This window comes from Tachysurus vachellii, chromosome 23 (genome assembly GCF_030014155.1).
Source record: "Tachysurus vachellii isolate PV-2020 chromosome 23, HZAU_Pvac_v1, whole genome shotgun sequence".
Taxonomy (NCBI): domain Eukaryota; kingdom Metazoa; phylum Chordata; class Actinopteri; order Siluriformes; family Bagridae; genus Tachysurus; species Tachysurus vachellii.
The window spans coordinates 10,490,405-10,497,068 of NC_083482.1; positions in this window are offsets into that span (position 1 = coordinate 10,490,405).

Here is a 6,664-nt window from a genome sequence, read left to right on the forward strand (position 1 = left end):
GAGAGGCAATAATGCAGGTCGTGGTTAGCTGCTCTGTGACATCTGAGATCACTGCTATACCTATGCCTTACACACTCACACACTCTCTCACATACACACACATGTAAACTCTCCCTCTACACAGTAATTTATTACCACTTTCACACCACTCAGTCAATACAGTAATGTGGAAGCTTTGGGGTCGGTTCGATACTCGGATTCTGATCATCTGATCAAATTCACACACTGCTGGTTCAGGGTTTATACTCTAACCATCCACAATGATCAAACCTACATATGTTAAGATCCATCACCTGAAACTCTTTTTGAAGCCCATTCTCTCTCTCTCTCTCTCTCTCTCTCTCTCTCTCTCTCTCTCCCTCTCTCTCTCTCTCTCTCATTGCAACTGGCTGTGTAAATATAATAAAATAATAATAAATAAATGAGCTACGATATGATAACGAAAATTTACTTCGGTTAACGTGTCCATTTCTGGTCTCCAGAAGTACTGTTCAGCAAAATAATAAATGATTTTTAAAATCTAAAGTTTTCCCCGGTGTTTAACTTGACGGTATAATTAGACCCTGACCTTGTGAACTTCTGTAAGTTACCCTGGAGAAGAACGTCTGCTAAATTCTGTAAAAAAATTTTATGTATACCTGACTTCAAATATTCACTCTATCGGGAAAAAAAAAAGACGCTTATTGTTTGGATGATGGACAGCCTTTGACATCAAATCCTAGACATTTTTTTTCCATCAATCAAATGAAAGAAACTCAATAGTTTTTGTGTGCAAAAGCCTAAACTTTGCTGTTGCTTTGGACTTCATGATATGTTTTAAGCTACCGTCTCCTGATATAAGGGGACACCTACTGGCCCGAGCACAAAAACCTTCTCACACGCAACCCCACAATTTTCCCTCTCTTTCTTCCTTCTACCCACTCACCTATAATATCCATGCACCGTTTTGTCTCTACTCACACCCACATCATTCATCTACTTGCTCTCTCGCTCTTTCTTTCTCTCCCTGTGACAGCGGGCAAAAATAAGGAGCCCGGCTAAGTTTCCCTGTCCCACTTTCCCCTGCTGAACACTCTCTCTCTCTCTCCCTCTATCACAGCTCTCCTGCCTTTCCTTCAATCTGTGTGAAGGACAGGATTGATTAGCATGCTGCATATTCATTTGCATACTTTTGCACACAGATCACTGTGAATGAAAGGCAGTGGGTTTATTCCCCCACCTATTTCATACCTTCCAAAGGTGGGGGGAGGATAAGAGGAGATGGCGGTGTGATGATGGTGCCAGTGGTGGAAGAGATGCTGGAACGAGAGAGAAGGGGAGGGTGGGGGGTTTCATCTTTTCAAGGAACACCCCCAGAATTAATGTTCCACACCTGTGCACAGTGCTGCGGTCTTTATCAAGCATCACAGGTGCGCCACATTAATTGTGGAAGAGACCATTTTAGTTGCCACAGGGGTGTCCCACTTGGCAGTCATGAAGTCTAACACACTTAAAGTGGTTTAGCAAGCGTTCGGTTTTTTTTCCTCCACCGAACGATCATTTTTCTTTTGTCTTTTCTCCTAGGATCTGCACATAGCACACAATGCATAATATATAAATAGCCTCCCTGTTTCAAAGTAGTGATTAGAGTAATGCTTGTTTGGCACATTTTGGTGTGTGTGTGTGTGTGTGTTGTCATTAGATTTATGTAGCTTCATGTTTTGTGTGTATGTGCGCGCGCATGTCTAGTCATCATTAGATTTGAATAGCTCCAGAGTGTGTATCTCGGAGGAGCTCTCACATATACCTTGTTGTGTGTGTGTGTGAGTGTGTGTGAGAGAGAGAGAGAGAGAGCGAGAGCAAGAGAGAGTGAGTGTGTGTTAAGGGAAACCGAGAGGACAGGACTGCACACCTGCAGGCCTAAAGGCCAAACGCAGCAGACAGCCTCCCTGTGAGAGCCAAAACCTCCACCGGACACATGACACCCGCTTTCCATCTCTCTGTGCTAAACTTCATATCATACATGTAAAACACACACGTTTAAAAAAAAAAAAAAAAAAAAAACAATGTTCAAAGAGATCAAAGAAGCTTACGGTCACTGAGCACACCGAGTCAAGATTCCCTAAAGATTTGGAAGTCTTTTTTTCCCCCAGATTTCCAATAATGTGCAAGAAAAGGTCAGCGGAGCATCTCTGTTCATTCACTCATGCTTTATTCCCACTCCTCGTGCATGATTACTTCCCAAATGGTTAAAGGTAAGGCATGTAAAAAAGTCTTAGCATCATTATGGTATAAAATGAGTGGAGATTTATTTTGATTCTGCCAGTCAAAACGGAAAATGCTGCAGGATATGGTTCGAAATAAACATCCGTACAAGGCGATTATTCCTCGGCCCTCCTCCGTCAATGGGCATTTTGAACTCTGCAATTGACCTTCTCTGGCATCATTTACAATGACTCATATCATAGCCGTGGAGTGTTAAAGCTACAGCATCCCCACATGTGCGCACACACACACACACACACACATACAGAGGATAATAGCTTTAACTACACTAAATTGTCCTCTTGATTTGTATGACTATGGCGACCCACAGTCTCCTCAACTCACCCTTTGACAAAGGAGGTCATTGCTGAGCAGGAAGAAAATGAGGCCCACTAGATATTGTTTGATTGGATTTGCCTTTGCAAGGTTTTGGAATCATTGCAGAAATTCATTTGAAGTGTGGCAGAAAATGAAACTCGCCCATTTAATTATTTTCGTTGCCCTTTTTTCTGCTAGTGGCTTTCAAATCAGTCAAAATATTAAACCCCCCTCCTTTATCCTCCCCATAGACCCACATACACCCCCACCTCACACACACACACACACACACACACACACACATACACATACACACAATCCTTAAAACACTTCTTTTAATAGGCCAATATACCCCCTGTTGTCAAATGGGAATAAAACATTTATTAATCACCCTCTTTCTCTTCAAACTTTTTTCCATTTCTCTGAAGCTCCATCTAGTCTCTACCCTTCCTTTTTCCCCACTTTCCCCATTTCTCTCTCTTTCTTTCTCCTGCTCTGACTGTGAAAGGGATGTGGCCTTTTGGTGCTGAACCAAAAGCACCCATTCCAACGTTTCAATAAATTGAGAGGGGAAAGCATTAAAGTTAATCAGACCAACCACATTGTGGTTAAGACACGTTGGCTGGATTATGGATTACCATTAGCTGGGTAAAAAACGATTTAAATTCCAGTTTCCTCTGCATGCTCAAATTAAAAAAAGGAACTAATACTTCTTGGAAGTAGTTCTTTATTCTTCTTGCAAGCACTTCTTTCCTCTTTAATTTAGGATAGAATACGCACACAGAAGGAACGCAGGATGAACACAAGGCCATAAGAGGGACAAAAAGTTTATAGAGCTAGCAAATGGAAAGGGAAATAGAAAGGACATGCTTAGTTCTGAAGAATCACAGATATGTTAACTACCTGCATCAGGCTTGTGAGCATCTAATACGTGTTCATCAATTAATCAATAATCATAAACAATTAACTCATTGGGCACATGTTACATGCTACATGTTCTTCCTGTTGGTGATAACAGTTAGAAATCCTTAAAGAACACAAACTGTGTTTTACTCTTTTTACCAGAAGCCAAAATGAATGAATTTTTTTTTGTCATGTCACAAACTACCGTGGTGGTTAAGAGATCGTATGAAAGTAGACACTCAGTGCTTTAAAAATCTTAAAGTAATCTAAAAGTATTTCTGTTTTTACTTGGCCTTCTATTAGCAATATATTCATAGAAAAGTTCCAAAAAGCAAAGTGCCAGAGGTTTTTTTTTCTCACAGATAATTTTAAAACAGACAATTAACAGGCATCTTCATATTAAATGCTAATAAAACCAGTTCTGTTTGTGAGATGTGTTTGTTCATCTCAAATTTGAAGGCATTCAACCAATAATTTTTGTGTAAGGTTATCCCACCTCACCATGAAAGCCAACAGTGTCTTGACTAATCAGAATGTGGCAATAAAATTGTTTATTTGTTTATACTGATTGAAAAAGTCCATTTTCATTCTTCTGGGAAAATGGAACACCAATGTACTGGTGAAAATAACACTTATTTATATCTATATATTTCTATCTATATAAATATTAACCTACTTACTGTATTTATACCTTATACATCATTTACAATAACTGACTTATTTATTATTATCGCCTTGACTGAAATTGTGTTTTTTCAGTTTTTTATTTATTTTATTTTTTTTTAAATTCTTCAAATTGTAGGTTACACCAACTTACATGCGAATTGCACTGTAAGGACTGCTTTAATTTAATTGTACTCAGTATGGTGGCAATAAAAGATTCTTGAATCAAATCTGTAGCATCTGGGAATCACGATAAATATTAACATGGAATTAAAAAGTAGTTGCTATTTTATAATCACTAATAGAGAAATAAAGAAGTTAGTGGGGTAACTGTAACAATCTAAAGGTGATAGAGAGACAAAAATGCCTCACTGAGCATATTCTTGTATCATTTTAGTTAACTTCAGAACAATGGAGCAATAGACTAGAAAGCAATTCTGGTTAGATACACTTCTGGCCCCACAATCAAACAAGTTTGTTAACAAAAAAAAGATCACTGTGAAAAATATTCACGTTTATGAAAATTATAAACGTTTATGCATAATTTGAATAATAATACATTTACCTTTACAGCATTTGGCAGACGCCCTTATCCAGAGCGACGTACATAAGTGCTTAAATCTTTAACATTGAGTACATTAATGCTGGCTCATTAGGTTACATACTTAAATAATTTTAATAATACTTTTTAATACTTTTAAATACTTTTAATAATAATTTAAAGCTTGTCCATAGTGTGTGAGTGCGTGAGTGAATGAGAGAGTGTGTGTGTGCCCTGCGATGGGTTGGCACTCCGTCCAGGGTGTATCCTACCTTGATGCCCGATGACACCTGAGATAGTCACAGGCTCCCCGTGACCCGAGGTAGTTCGGATAAGCGGTAGACAATCAGTGAGAGAGTGAGTGAGAATAATTTAAAGCAACAACTGTCTAACATGTCTAACACATTTTCACAACTTTTTCTCTGAGTAAGAACTGCAGTAAATTCTAATATTAACTCTAATATTACCTGCAAACATTAATATCAAGTGGAGCCTAAAGTGTAGAGCTCTCAGAGACATGATCCACTACAGTGCCTTGTCTAATCCAGACTCTTCCATGACATGAGGTAATTGAGAGGATAACTGTTGTGACTGTTGACTTATTCACTGACTTGTTACTGTGAACATCAACAATATAAATAGCAAGCAGACGAGTTTGTATAAAAAATATTGCATAAACTTTATACAGAGCACATGGTCAATGCATACATACTCAGACAAACGAACCTGATCATAACCAGATTTTACATTTTTTGATAGTAATTACAGTTTATGGTTTTACGCTTTAGCTCATCTTAGATTATACTGCATTGAAGACAGATGTGTTTTAAGCCTGAAAGACAGATTTCATAAAGTTATTTCATACATGGAATTTTCCATTACTCACTTTGGAAGTGCTGATGTTATGAACTGGATTGATCTGTTTAAAAACCACCAGGCCACTGTGTCTCTCTCTCTCTCTCTCTCTCTCTCTCTCTCTTTCTCTGTATATCTGCTTCTGTCAGCATTGGATGGTATGTCATCTTTGACTAGGCACTGACTTCAGTAGATCACCCAGAGCAGCAGCTCATTGCAGATGCAAATAAATTGTTTTATTCCAGACAAACCTGTTGCGATTACAGCAGGACTCTCACAAATTCCCCATACAACACACTCATTTAAATGGTAAAAGAATCAGTAACACCTTTTAACAAATTGTGTGTTCATGCGTTTGTTTTTGTATGTGGGTCAAAGATAAAAACAACGTCCTTTAATAGGTCACTGAACGATTTGATGAGGATGATCTCCAGATCTCCAGATTTCAACCCAGCTGAACGGCTCTGACATTTCAGGTCAATATAGTTGTAATAATGACACTTACTTTGCTACACTATATATAGTTTATGAACATTAGCTCAAAATTCCCCTGTTAAATCATGAGTTCAATTTATTGTCTGTGTGACGTTTCTGTGTATGTTCGTCCCATGTCTGAGTGGGTTTTCTCTGGGTTCTTTCTCAAAAACATGCCTGTAGATGGACTGGAGACTCTAGGTACTCACTCACTCACTCACTCATTTTCTACCGCTTATCCGAACTACCTCAGGTCACGGGGAGCCTGTGCCTATCTCAGGCGTCATCGGGCATCAAGGCAGGATACACCCTGGACGGAGTGCCAACCCATCGCAGGGCACACACACTCTCATTCTCTCACGCAATCACACACTACGGACAATTTTCCAGAGATGCCAATCAACCTACCATGCATGTCTTTGGACCGGGGGAGGAAACCGGAGTACCCAGAGGCAAACTCCACACACACAAGGCGGAGGCGGGAATCGAACCCCCAACCCTGGAGGTGTGAGGCGAACGTGCTAACCACTAAGCCACTGTACCCCCTAGACTCTAGGTCCTCTAAACTCTAAATTTCCTCTAGGTGTGAATGACTGTGTGAATGTATGTGTGCATGGTGCTCTGTGATAGATTGGGGTTTCATCCAGTATTTTCGATTGGCACACA